Source organism: Triturus cristatus, chromosome 8, assembly GCF_964204655.1.
Source record: "Triturus cristatus chromosome 8, aTriCri1.1, whole genome shotgun sequence".
NCBI lineage: Eukaryota > Metazoa > Chordata > Amphibia > Caudata > Salamandridae > Triturus > Triturus cristatus.
This window is the reverse complement of record NC_140591.1, coordinates 30,293,490-30,308,049: the sequence shown is the minus strand read 5'-3', so window position 1 is coordinate 30,308,049 and position 14,560 is coordinate 30,293,490. Positions and strand designations below refer to the sequence as shown.

The window sequence follows — 14,560 nt, the reverse complement described above, 5'->3', positions numbered from 1 at the left end:
GTACCTGCCATACTGTGTAGGTCTTCTGGAGGTCAATAGGCGACCATAGCGGCTGTGTGTGACGGTGTTGACTCCCATTCCTCAGATTGTGCCTCTTTGTGCTATCCCTTGTCCAACTCCCTCCCCTGCTACCCCAACTTGGTGAAATTCCCCTGTGCCCTCTCCCGCCCCCCCCCCACCTCTCTCCCCTTCCAGACTCGTCCCCATCAAGGTCCAAGCTGTTAGTAGAAGTCGGTCTGTCACCCCCCCACTCCCTCCCTCTACCGAACTATGGCCCGCAAGAGCCGCCTATAATGGTCCGTGCTGTATCCCCCCCGTCGGGCTTGTACCCCCGACAAGGGTATGCACCACTCCTGGGCTCCTGTCCGGACTATGAAAGAACTGTTGTTGCTAACAAGTAAACCGTACCTGAAAACACAAAAAGATTTAACAAAAGGAAAAAAAAAAGAAAGAAACAACAACTAAAAGGGTGTTGGCCACTTGCGTGTCATGGCCGTGTCCCGGCCGACAATCCAATCATCCACTTCTTCCAGGTTCACGAATGTGAGTCTTGTGTTGTCGGTACTGTGCTGCAGTGTTTGTCGGATACGTCCTGTTCCAACAGCCGGATCTCTGTTTCCAGTGGGTGTAAGGAGCGCTGGCCAGTGTCAGACACCTCGCCCTCCACATCCGAGTCCCTGAGATGTTCTCCTTCTCCTTCCGAGCATGCCTGGTCCCGTGACTCTTCCTGTGTTCTGTGTGCCGTCCTCGACGTCCCGGGTGATTACGATCTCCCCCTCCTGGATCCTGCCGATGTGCGTGAATGGTATGGGGTGCCTGTGTATCTCGAGTAAAGTCTCCTGGATCTCCTCCTCTGCTGTTTTGGCGAGCCCCACCGCGCCTTGTCCTGTGCCGCCCTCACCAGCTCCTCTCTCCCTGCCGTTTCCCGACTATTGAAGATCGGTCTCTCCTCCAGCCATTGCCATGCATCCTCCGGATGGCTGAAGAAGTGCGCCTTATCCTTGTAGATGACTTTGAGTTTTGCTGGGAAGAGCAGCATATACGTAATGTTCAGTGATCTCAATTTGACTTTCACCGAGTCAAAGGAGTGCCGCTGCTTCTGGACCTCCTGACTATAGTCCGGAAAAATCATTATGTTGGTGTTCTCAACTCGGATTTCGCCCATTTTCCTCGCTTCCCGCAATATTAAGTCTCTGTCAGCGAAGTTTAGGAATCGTGCGATCACTGGCCTGGGTCTCGCGCCCTCCGGAGGTTTCGCCAGGAGCGCCCTGTGCGCTCTTTCGATCACAAAGCAGGAAGAAAAACGGGCTCCAGGGAAGGTGTCCGTGAGCCACTTGTGCAGGAAGGATGCCATATTGTTCCCCTCGATTCCCTCTCTAAATCCCACGAATCGGAGGTTGTTCCGTCTCGCCCTATTTTCGGCGTCATCCACCTTCCAGAACAGCTGTCTGTGCGACGCCTGGAGCTCCGCCATTTCTCTTCGAAGCGTAGTTATCGAGTCCTCAGCCTCTCCAATGCGTGTTTCAGTCTCAGTCACTCTGGCGGAGAGGTTCTTGAAATCTTGGCGCAGGAGTGTGACCTCAGCGCCCACTTCCCCAATTTTGCCCTCCAACGCGGATCGGGATTCCTGGATATCCGATCTCGACGCCTGGATTGCTGCAAGTAACCTGTCCGTGTCAGTGGCCCCCTCTGCTGCCGCGCCTGTGTTGTCTTTGGATGTCCTTGGCGCCGCGAAGAGATCCAGAGTGCCTTGTTTGGGATGCTTGGGTGGGAGGTCCCTCTTCCCCATCCTAACTGATTCAGTGGTGAGCCCAGCTGTGAGGGATGTGGGCAGAGTGGTTTTAGCGGCCTCCTCGTTGTGTGCCCCACAGGGATCCAGAGTGTCCAGGCACTGCCCGCCGTGCGTCAAATCTCCAGTACCAACCCTTTACGAGGCAGCCCCCCCGTTATCACCTCACTCTGATCGTCCAAGGTGGTGTACTGGGTTGGTGCTCCTCTTCCTCCCCGCCTATCTGGTAGCGGGTATTCCGGCCGTGTGTCTCCGAGTGACCCTCCGCTCTGCCTGACCCACTACGCCTCAGTGTTGCACAGTGCGGTGTGCGGCGTCGCCCCTCCGAGTTAGCTGTGGTGGGCCCACCCTATGCAGAAGCACGTCCAGCAAGGTTCCAACCGGCGCCCCTGTCTACACCGCCGCTGGTTGCAATCTCAGCCCTCCCTCAGGGCCCTTCGACAGTGCCGCGTGGATGTTACCTTCTCCCCTGCTCTCCAACCTTGCGCTGCACTACTCCTGCTTCTTTACAGGGCTAGCCCTCTCATCGCCACTGGTCTCATCAATAGTGCTTCCTCGGGGCGGTCAGGGGGCGCCTCTCCCAGGTTCGCGTGGCTGCCAGTGCGTGGCGGTCGCCAGTGTGGCCTGTGCGCTCACCTCCGTGGGTTGGCAGTGAGGGCGTGAGGAGTGGGGGGGGGGGAGGGTTATCTGCCACAGTAACCCCTCGTTTCAAGTCAGATGCACCCCACTACCGGCTTCTGTGTGTTTGGGTGCGCAGGGCCGCCTTCTCTCGGACCGCTCACTCACCGAGTGCGTCCGAGGTCGCGGCCGCCATATTGGTAAAGGTGGGCTCTCGGCGTCCGCTGCTCCCCCGCTCTAGCCGTAACCAGTGTACCTCCTCCATGTCTTCGCTGTAGCCGGTGAGGGCAGGGAGGTCCTGTCTCCCGCCGTGGAGACCGCAGGGCTCTTCTCTGGTCGTCAGTCCGGTGTAGCGGCCGCCACGTTGAGTAGGTGCGCCTCGAGTCTCAGCGACACCCGCTGCACCCGGTCCACTCAGCTTGCGGCCCGGCGTCCCTCTCTGGCCCAGTCGAGGAAGCCGTACAGCATGCCACCCTGGGTTCCGGCCCCTCCGCAGTCCGCTCCCGTGCAGCTTTCCTTCACCTGAGCGCCTTCGCTGTGCTCCGACTCTTCGCCCGGCGGGCGGACCTGTAGGCACCCGGGCTTGTACGGCTCTCCGGGCTCGGCTGGTGTCAGTGTCCGATGGCGCCTCGTCACTTACAGGTAGTCTCCTGTTCCTGACGGGATGCGGCACTCTGCCCCGGGCCGTTCACCGCGCCGCCATCTTGTCCGGCCGTTACCCCTTCACCACGGGCGCCGCGTCAAGGTCGGCCAAACTCCCTCTGGAGGCTTCGGTTTCGGGCTTTGTCGCGCTCGTCCCTCTCCAGGCATCCACCGACAGCCAGTGTGTGGTTTTAGGCCAGTGGAGATGTGTAATTGGTCGGATATATAGACGTCGGCCGGGAGCTCCCGGGAGACACGTCTAGCCCTGCATGCTGCTGGCCACGCCCCGCCTGTCACCCATTTTAAAGGCAGATTATTGGAATAAACTGCTGAAAGATTACCAATTATTGTTTTCAAAGTGATGTGGCATTGCAACCACTGTGTAGCAATTTTAACAATTTTAATACCTTTTCATCTGTTACATGTAGAAATAACATTGTTCTTTTAAAATCTACAAATTATGCAGCAAATGTTGCACTATGTGGTGAGTACGGCAAATTCCTATTTATGACAAAATGCTGCTTCTACACAATCCTTTTTTCCAGTGGTGCTGTGTATTGCAGAGTACACAGATTGATGCCTTCGCCCCCAGTGTCAATGCATTGCTGAGCTTGGAAGTGTACTTCACTGGCCCTGATGGGCTCTGGTTGCAGGTACACACCTATTTACAATGGGATATCGAATGCAGGATGAGTGCTGTACATTTCTCAGGAGCCGAGCTATAAAGCAATATATGTGCTGCTCTCTGCTGTGGGCTCCACGAGTCTACTTAGCCCGCTCCTGCATTTCCAATCCCTAACTGATGTTGGCTCTTCTGTGTCATGCTAGGGTAAAGAAAATAGAACCAAGTTTAAGCAAATATTTATAATGCAAAGTTTGTACCACATTTGACTGATCAATCTCAGCAGAAGAAAACTGGATGCTGTTACCCTATCTCTTTCAGCGTATCTCTGCGAGTAACCCAAAGATCTACTTTGGTCGTTATCCTCACTGTCCACCTTAAACCTCTCTGCAGCATCCTAAATTAATCAGGGATCCTATGGTACCAACATGCTGATGAAACATAATTATCTCAAGATATCCTCACTAAAGGATGTCTCACATCTTGTCCAAATCGTCCAAGATTGGAGGGCATTTCAGCATCTGATCCTCAACACTAAAAACTGATAAGCAGGTTTATCAGATATTCGCCCAATGCAGCAAGCCACCTCGCCGTGCTGCATGAAAGGTAGAGAGGCGGAATGTGCCGTATTGAACAATATATGTCGCATTCCTGCTCTCTGCCCGCGCTGACGCACAAACTGCTGCCTAGCTCCAACAGAGGCACCCTTGCACCATGATGGAAAAGATGATGGAAGTCTTGCTGGAGTCTAGAGTGAGTGAAATGGACTGTGATGTTTGGCAGCAGAAGATTTGGTGCCTGAGTTTGGCCACCAAGGTGAGACATGGTGAAGTTGTGCGCTGTGGAATACTGGGCATCTGCACAGAGCGGGTAGAGAATTATATTAGACTACCTCAGAGTAACTGGAGTTCCATTAGACCATGAGGGATTGAACATCAAGAGATAGTTTGAGAGCATGGTTGAGTGAACAATATTACTGTGTGATGAAAGGCATCCAAATTGATACAGTGGATGACCAGGAAGAGAACCAAAGAGGTAGTTTGGCTACACAATTAATTTACGGCTCAACAATGAGTTGGTCCAGGATTTGTTTCTGAATAAAGTTTAAAAAATGAAAGTGTCCTGTTCAGTGGTTCTCGCATCCTAATTTTCTTTGATATACACACTGAGAAAAGCTGAGAAAAAACTGGAATGAGTAAGGAATCCTTTCTTAGACCTTGGATCAAAAGCGATATTACTTTCTGTTATGGTAAGCATCACTAACAACAAATGCTTTGAAAGTGGGGCAGGCCATAGCCCTTCTGGGGGAATGGCAGATGGATCAATGGATTTCAATGGCAGAGTTGAGGACAGGATAGCATCTGATACTTAAAAATGATACATAATCATGTTGATGAGGGGTTCCCTTTCAGCCAGAAGTGAGCTTTTGTGGTGTGTTTGTATCAGGTCTTTACTGTTGCATAGAGATGTGGCTGTGGTCCACACCACCTTGTGTACGATATTTACTATTAGAATTTAACAAAGATGGACTTGAAGACAAAAAATCCAAATATAATAATATTTTACAAGAATCTTAAACCCATTTGGTAGCATGATACAGGTGTACAAAATACATATGTGCATCTTCCTGCCTGAACAATAACATCTACTGGTTCAGAGATGCTTTATAGTTTATTTTTTGATCCATAATTATTCATTAACTATGCTCTTTTTGTTAAAACTCTGTCACATGTCAAAGCTTCACACTTGGTTCCGGAACACTTCACTGCCCTGTATGCTCCAGTGCGAGCCGAAATGTAGCAATAGAGTTGTTCCCAATTCTTGTCTCAATACATTAGTGATGTTGAAGATCAGCCTTCACAATAGGGCACTACTGAAACTCACTATATAGAAGTAGCCTTGCACAGTCTGAATTGTCGAATGCTAGCGAAGGTGAGATCTGAATTAATATCTTCTCACATTTGGGTGCAGAGTAGGGGCCTCGCTCCCCTTTGGATATTCGGGCTCTCTCCAAAACCTTTTCTCTGAGTACATTTTGCCTCGCACTATTCTTTGATGCCACTGCAGACATAACTTTTGAGTAAACCTTTTCTTGCAGTCGGTGCAGTTAACAGGTTTTTACCCCACTATGGATTCTCTGGTGTCTTATACGAGTAAAGCTCTTTTCACACACAGCACAGTGAAAAGGTCTTACTCCTGCATGGATTCTCTGATGCGTTGTAAGACTTGCCTTTTGAGTAAAGCTTTCCTCACACTCTGTGCAGTGAAAGGGCCTTACTCCTGCATGGATTCTCTGATGCGTTGTAAGACTTGCATTTTGAGTAAAGCTTTTCTCACACTCTGTGCAGTGAAAGGGCCTTACTCCTGAATGTGTGCTTTGCTGTAGTAGAAGATTTTGCTTTCGGGTAAAGGTGATCTCACAATCCGTGCAATGATAGGGCCTCTCATTCATTTCAAAACTTTATTCGATTGTTTAAAAACAGTCATAAAAGCACATGGCATCAGTAATACAATACAATACATAAAATGACAAAATAACAATACATTCGGTTAACAATAAGAAAAATGGGGCAGGAAGGGGGGGTGAGCCAGATGGACAACATCTACGAGTATCATTTCACATGTAATTTCAGTAGATCATACTTTTCCTGACGGACACAGATTGCAAAATAAAGGTCGCTGTAAAAAAGCATACATCCGGTTCGTCGAGTGCAAAAAGAAGGCTCATCGCAGATCTGACATTAGACACTGAATATTTTTTAAAAAGTGGTTTGAGGTAGGCAATTCGGAGATATAAATACAGAGGGCAAAGAAGCAAAAAGTGTTTGGTGCTCTGCTTCGAAGTCCCATCACAGGGACAGGGCATTGCCGTGTAATTATTAATCAACGGAAAGGCCACTAAAATGTGGGCAATACCTAGACGTAGTCTGGTGAGGACAAACTGATGAGATTGTTTGGTGACCACTTTTAGGTACTTGGCGAAACCTAAACTTGCGTGGTTAAGGGAGTAGTGAAATTGGTGAGTAGCCATCGGGCGGGTTATGTCTCTATGCACTTTGGATTTAATCCCCAAGTAAGTAAGTTTTAGCTCCTTTTTTTTTTTTTTTTTTTGAAACCGTTTATTACAAGACTCAAAAAATTATACAAGTATGGGCCTACAACCTTCCGGCCGGCCGCTAGCAATAAAAGGAGCATACGGTATACATTTATAAAACACATGGTGCTGCGGCCGAGCATTTACAGGAGATAACATCGTTGCGTGCCACACTATTCAGACCCCAGTATACGGTTCCATTTTAAATTTAAAGCACAACAAACACAAACAAACCCACAAGGCAATCCTCAATCGGAATAGCAACACGTGCTCCCCTAGAGGGGGGATTCTAGCCATCCATAGGAATCTCAAGAGGGGGGGGAGAGATCAGAACTAGGATTGGGGACACCCAATGCCCAGGTACCGGGGGGATGAGTTGGCTAAGGGGACGGGGCCGGCGACGGATCAGGCAATAGGGGTGGAGCACAGATTCCCCCGCGGTAGGCGTTCCAGGGGCCCCACACTTTCACCCATGTCGCAGGCTTACCTCTCACCACATACACCACCTTTTCCCGAAACATGCACCAATCCATATGTTCCTTCCAGGCCGAGACAGTCGGGGGGCTCTGGGATCCCCACAGCTGGGCAATATCACGCTTGGCCACCATATACCCCAGAGTCACCCACCACGTCTGCGGCACCGAGTAATCGGTAGGCTCCAACACATTCAACAGGCATCTCCTCGCTTCGGGCAACAGCGCCACATGCGTGACCACTCGCAGCACCTCATGCACACCTCGCCAGAACCCCTCCACTTGCGGGCACTCCCAAAGGATATGCAGAAAAGTCCCCAGCGCACCACACCCACGCTTACACAAACCGTCCTCAGCATAGCCCATACGCAGGAGCTTTGGCCCCGTCATATAGACCCTGTGGAGTATCTTGAGCTGGACGAAACGAAGGCGAGCCGGTATGGCCACCTCTTTCGGGGAGGCCACCGCGGAAATCCAGTCCTCGTCGTCCAGCTCCAGCCCATCGGCTACCCAAGCCTCACGAAGGGCAGTCAGCAAGTCTGAGCGATCGTTGATCAGTTTTTTGTAGATCAGTGAGATCGTGCTGTCAGGGACGTGTCCATCCAGCACTCTATCCTCCAGGGGGGAGCACTCCGGGATGGAGGCAACATCCGGAAAGACGGAGCCCAGCGCATGCCGGACCTGCAAGTACCGAAAGTACTCGCTGCCCTGCAACTTAAATTCCGTCTGCAGCATCTCGAACGTTTTAAATCCTCCCCTCGTCCAGAGATCCCCCACTCTGCTGATGCCTATTAAATCCCACTTCTCAAAGCCCTTCGAGGTCCACAAGGAGCCCAACCGCTCAGATGCGTATAGTGGTGACGCCCGGGTCAAACGGTCCTTCCACCCCATTGCAGCATTGGCCGCGTGCCACACTCGCACCATGACACGCGTGGGGCCCGTCAGGCGAGCGTCGGGCGCGCTAGAGTAGAGCGCTCGATTATAGTCACCACCTGGAAGTAGCATCCTATACATTTCAAACGCCGGGTTTAAGGCTGGCCCATATAGGCCCTGATTAATTGCAGCTAGCTGGGAGGCCCAATAATACCGTTTAATATCCGGGAGGGCAATCCCCCCATCATACCAGGGGAGCGTCAGCTTAGCCAGGGCAATACGTGGCCTCCCGTCCCAGAACAGGCGGCGCTGCAAACTCTCCACTTCGCGGAAGTAGCGCGCTGGGACGAGATCCATCGTGTTCTGCAACGCGTATAGGAAACGCGGCAACGACATCATTTTAAACAATGCCGCCCGGCCGAGCGGCGAAAGCGGCAAACGCCGCCAGCGCGCGACATCCTCTTTCAGACGCTGGAGGGGGGGAAGCAAGTTCCGATCATACCGAGCCTCCGGGTCCAGAGTAATGAAGACACCCAGGTACCTAAATCCCTGCGGGGCGACCTGGATCGGACAGCCCCGCGGGAGGATAGGAGCCTCCCCAGAGAGAACATACACACACGATTTAGCCCAGTTGATGACCAGACCGGAGTTACGACCGAATGAATGCAGAACGTCAACTAGTACTATGAGTGATTTACGTGGGGAAGCTAGGTACAAGAGGATGTCATCAGCGTATAGGGATACGCGGTCCTCATACTCTGGGGTCCAGCGGAGACCACGGATGGAAGGCTCCCACCGCAGCCACTCAGCCAGGGGCTCCAAGGCAAGTGCAAAGAGGAGCGGCGATAAGGGGCAGCCCTGTCGAGTGCCCCGGCCCAGCTCGAACGGAGCCGATACTCTTCCGTTCACCACCACCTGCGCCAATGGGCCCGAATATAGCAATTTGACCCAACTGATGAACCCTGGGCCAAATCCAAACTTCGCAAGCATCGCCCAGATATATGGCCATTCAAGCGTGTCAAACGCCATGGTGGCGTCTAAGGACGCCAAAATGGCCGGCTCCCGTATAAACGGGGCACGTGCGAGCACACCGTGCAAACGCCGCAGATTAAGGGCTGTGTTGCGATGAGGAATAAGACTGGTCCTGATGAACAAAATCGCCCACCACGCCGACCAGCCGATTGGCCAGTACCTTAGCGAGAATCTTGGGCTCCGCATTCAGCAGCGAAATGGGCCGATAGGATGTAACCCGGTCCCGAGGCCTCCCCTCCTTGTGGATCACCACGATTGTAGCCAGACGCTGGTCCGGCGGGAGGGAGCCCACCGAGTGTGCCGCCAGGAACATAGCCCGGAGGTGGGGTGCCAGCGTATCCGGTCGTAACTTATACAACTCGATAGGGAGACCATTCGGACCCATGGCCTTGCCGGAAGCGACCGAGCGTATGGCAAGGGCGATCTCGTCGGAGGTGGGAGCGGCGTCCAACGACACTCTGTCCTACCCGGAAAGGGAGGGCAGCGCGATATCACTGAGCAGGGCAAGGGAATCCTCTTCCGAGCAGGGAGACACCGGGGAATACACCCCATGGAAATAATCCGCGAAGCAGGAGACAATTTCTTCTGGCTCAGTCACACAAACACCATCCGTTTTCTCAATCAGCGGGACCACACGATTCGCTCTCTCTTTTTTGTCCAACCACGCTATAAGTTTACCAGCCTTATCACCCACATCATACAGACGCCCCTGTTGCTCTCTACTGAGGCCCCTGGCCGCCTCCGTGACGAGGGCCCTGTAGGCCGCCTGCTTGAGTTGGAGGACATGTAATGCAGCATCCGTCACCCCACCTTCTAAATTCCCCTCCAACTCGGCTATTTCAGCCTCCATCCGGGTCACCTCCTCCCGCTCGCGCCTCCGGGCATGGGAAATAAGGGACAGGGCCTCCCCTCGGAGTACTGTCTTAAAGGCCTCCCATAGCGGTATGGCCGAAGGCACAGACCCCACATTCTCATCAAAATATCGCTGAAGGGATTTAATCAATGCAGCGCGAATGGAGGGGTCGCGCAGGTACCAAGGATTGATTGGGGCCACCCTACCCTCACCCCTCGGAAAGACATCAAAGTGCAGTAGGAGCGGGGAGTGGTCCGAAATACCCCGTGGCAAATGGCGTACCTCTCCCACCCTCCCAACATAGGCCGCCGGGACAAGGACATAGTCTAGTCGTGAGAGACTACCATGGGCTCCCGAGTGGAAAGTATACTGCAGCTGCGCGGGGTGTTTTAAACGCCAGCAGTCCACTAATCCAAATGTATCTAAGAGGCCTTGTAGCCACGCCTGTGCCCGGGGGAGGTCCCTAGGGGGGTGACGATCCAAAGATCCAGATACCACCGCATTGAAATCCCCCCCCACAACCAAAAGCCCCCCCGGAAGGCCAAGGAGAAGGCGCCCAAGGTCCGCAAAGGTGGTCGACTGCAGCCCCGGTGGGATGTATATTGACACAAAGACAACCACTTTGCCCTCCAGTCTTCCCACCAAGACCGTATAACGTCCCCTATCATCGTGGAGCACCTCATCAATCTCCAACGGGAGCGAGTTCTTCACCATGATGCCCACACCCCGTGAGCCGGACGTAAAGCCCGAGTGAGCCACTAGGCGATAGCCACGCCGATTCATGGCGCAGAAGGAGTTACCAATGAGGTGTGTCTCCTGCAGAAAGACTACATCAGGCGAGATTCGCTTCAAAAACTGCAGGACCACACCCCGTTTGATCCTGTCCCCCAGTCCATTCACATTCCAGGATAACAAAGTTAGTTCCCTACCCCCCATCATATACAAAAGCCATCATTCGTACCCCGGAGAGCACTGTAGAACCAACACAATAATACGTTTGCCTTGTGATAAAAACGAACAACACCCCATCCCTACCCACCCACCCCAACAGAACTCCCCCCTCCCTGCACCCCTGCATGAGCCCAAACAGCCCCCCCAACGTGCAGTGTGCCTGTCGCCCCATATGTAGTTAGACTAACTAAACCCCCTAGAGGAGAAGGGAGAACCCCCAAGAGACCCAACACAACCTCCATAGGAGGGGAACTTACAAAAAACTGACGCAGAATGAAAAGTGGCATCATTTTCGTCCAGAGTGAGGCCCATTATTAGACCCTCAGTCCTGATCCAGCGTGCCGTCTCCCCCCGCCGCCCCCCCCCCCCGCCCCCCGATCACGATCCCCGGGCAGAGTATCCAGCCAGTCCCCGGCCGCCTCGGGACGATCAAAGAAATGCGTGCGACCATCCACCTCCACACGCAACTTGGCCGGGAAAAGCATGGCATATTTGAGGTTTAGGTCCCGAAGACGGCGTTTGACACCTAGGAAGCTCAGTCTCTGCTTCTGGACCGCTGGGGTGAAATCAGGATAGAAATTAACCTCCATATTGTCAAGCTTGACCGGTCCATGCAATCTGGAGGTTTGCAGGATAGCGTCTCTATCCCGAAAATTGAAAATCCGGGCGATGAGAGGTCTCGGAGGGGCTCCGACATTCGGCCTTCCCCCGGGAACCCTGTGAGCCCTCTCCACAGCGAAGAATTTGCTCAGCCCCCGTGGCTGGAGATGGGTAGCAATCAGGTCCTCCACAAAAAGATCCGCCGCCGCCTCCTCGCGTCCCTCGGGCACCCCGATAATGCGGTTGTTGTTCCTCCGTGCCCGACTCTCGGAGTCCTCCAGGCGTCGATCCAGTAGCGCAGTCGCCCGACTAAGCCGGCGCACCTCTGTTTGCAAGGCCGCCACATCTGTCGTTAGGCCCGATGCGGTGTGGGCCAAAGACTCTACTCGGTCATTGGTTTTGGAAAGATCGGCCCTCACCAGGCCAACATCCACGAGGACCGAGTCAATCTTCTGCGCCAGTGTATCAAACCGCTGGCCCACCGAGGCCTTCATCTCGGCAATGGCGCCCATAACATCTCGCAGAGTCAAATCTGCGGGCAGGTCTGGGGCATCAGGAGGGCTCTCAGGGGACTTGCACGGTCCATCGGGCGATCCCTTCTGGAGGGTATAGCGGTCCATACTGTTGGCCTGATGGACGGCGCCGCGCCGGGTCGATTTGGTCTTTGCCCGGTCTCCATCTTGTTTCGTGGCCATGGCCACCAGTCTCCCAGTCGCACCAGCCACGTCGTGTAGGGCAGGAAAGCAGACACGAGCTCCGGGGGGGCCCCCTCAGGGCAGCGGGGTGGATCACAGCCTGCAGGCAGGCAGGGTCTCCCAGCAAGGCCACACCACACCAACACCAAGGGCTCCGCGACCCAACCTCGCCAATACGACAAGGTGGTGCGAAAGCGAAAGTGAAAGTGCGGGGCACGCGAGTCGCCAGGCCCTGCCTGCCGCTGTTGTTCACTTTGTCACTGGATCACCCCACAGCGCAAATCCGGGGTCTGGCAAAGGGGAAGGCCGCACACTTCAATCGGTGCTCACTCCGGTGTCCGAGGTCCGATTCGGAAGCGGGAAACGGGTGCCACCTCAGCTCAGGTTCACCAACCTAGTCCCCTCATCCAGGGCAGGATAATGTCAGGATAATCGTAGGAGGTCGCGGAGGTCCTCGGGAGCCTCGCACCTACGCGGCCATCTTGGTTGCGCGCTAGGCTCCTCCCTTAGCTCCTTTTTTGAGGAATCTACAGCCCAGGCAGGGTCCACCAAAACATTCATATCGAATATCTCTCTATAGGATACGATCACGTAATTAAGCCATGGGATCTGGTTATGTTTATCCAAACGGAGGCAGTCTTGGATAATTTTCCGAGTGAAGCCAGTTTCCTCCTTTGCCCAAATCGATCTCCAGGTCATTAGTGGGCCTACCCCCGTAAGGTCAGTCAGGTATTCCAGCCCAACCTCAAGGTGGGACAGTCCAGTGGAGGCTGAAGTTGGAAGACAAAGAAGCCTCTTTAAAAAGCTATTTTCCTCCACCTGGAGGTCTCCATGGCGACAATGACCCCAAACCCCTGATCCATAGAGGGCCACAGAAACACATCTAAGGCGGTAAATGTGCAACATATCACAAAGACGCCGGCTTCCTAATTTTGAGGCGAATTTAAAAACACCAGAAATGGCTTTGCCCATCTTGGCCTTAACATTACAAATAGGGCCTCTCTCCCGTGTGTATTCTTAGGTGCTTTTGAAGATCTGACTTTACAGTAAAGCTCTTTTCACATTCAGTGCAGTGATATGGCCTCTCTCCAGTGTGTATTCTCTTGTGCCCTATAAGATGTGTCCGTTGTGTAAAGCTCTTCCACACTCCTGTATGCAATCTTTCATGATTTAAAAGAGTTGACATCTTAGTAAAACTCTTTTCACAACTGCTGCAGGGGAGACGTCTCTTCTCTTTATGGATTCTTTGATGTGACTGCAGAAGTTCCGTCTTTGTGAACTTCTCCTTACACTTAGCACAGCTGAAGAGTCTCTCATTTGTGTGGATTTTTTGGTATTTTTCTAGTAAGCCTGGTTGGAAATTGTTGTCCTTCATCCTTCCAGTCTGTGACTGGTGTGCTATAAAATTAACAAAAAGTGAAAAAAGTATATGAGAAAAGTTGATTAACATACTAACAATGTAGTAATTCTACATATCAAAGGTCCTGTTTCAGGAAGCTGTTGGGTGTTCTAATAAAATGAATGTTTTACATGTTCTTTAAATGGATCCATGTACAATTCTTCAATTGCTATCACTTTACAACCAGGAATTAACTATTTGATGCAGAAATTGGCTGATATCACAGAGACCAGTTATATACAGGCCCAAACCATCACACAATGGTATGATAAACATACTCTAGAGACAAAGAAGTTACTTACCAGGGGAACACTCTTATCTATCTAACATCATATTCCTCACCTTGTGAATATTCCCCAGGCATCAGAGTGGATCTGGAAACTTTAAAGCAGAAGTCCTGTGGACCCGTAGGTTGCATCGTTTAAGTCTACACCAACCTCGTTCCACTCGAAGTGATTAGGCGGAGAGGCTTGTAACTGCCACTCATGGGCACTGACATCGGTTGCTTTCTAGGCTGTCCATGCCCTGAGGCACAGAGTCCATCTGGTGAGTGGCATTGCAGTGTGCAGCTCTTTAGATATATGACCTTTTTCAGATGGAAAAAAAGAGTCCCATTAACAGAACAGGGAAATAGGAGGGTTGGTGAAGAATCTGCAGTTAGATAGAGTATTCACCAGAAAGATTGTTACTAAAGAAAAAGTAACTTGTTCTTCTCAAAGATACTTCTAACTGTAGATTTCTCAATTTGTGAATAGATAGCATAGCAGTACATCTCAAGGTGGTGAGTCTGTAAAGTGTCTCAGACCAAAACGTTTTGCAGGACTAAGCAGGCACAATATCCCTTCTGAAAAGACCTGACTGCCGAGTCAGTAGTGCTTTCTGATCATGTGTACCAACACCCACACAGCCCCTTTACAAC

General features: G+C 52.2%; 1 pseudogene; it reads right to left on the bottom strand.

The window, feature by feature from the left end:
* Positions 1–5,615: 5,615 nt before the first annotated feature.
* Positions 5,616–13,692, bottom strand: LOC146799883 (uncharacterized; annotated as a pseudogene).
* Positions 13,693–14,560: the final 868 nt, after the last annotated feature.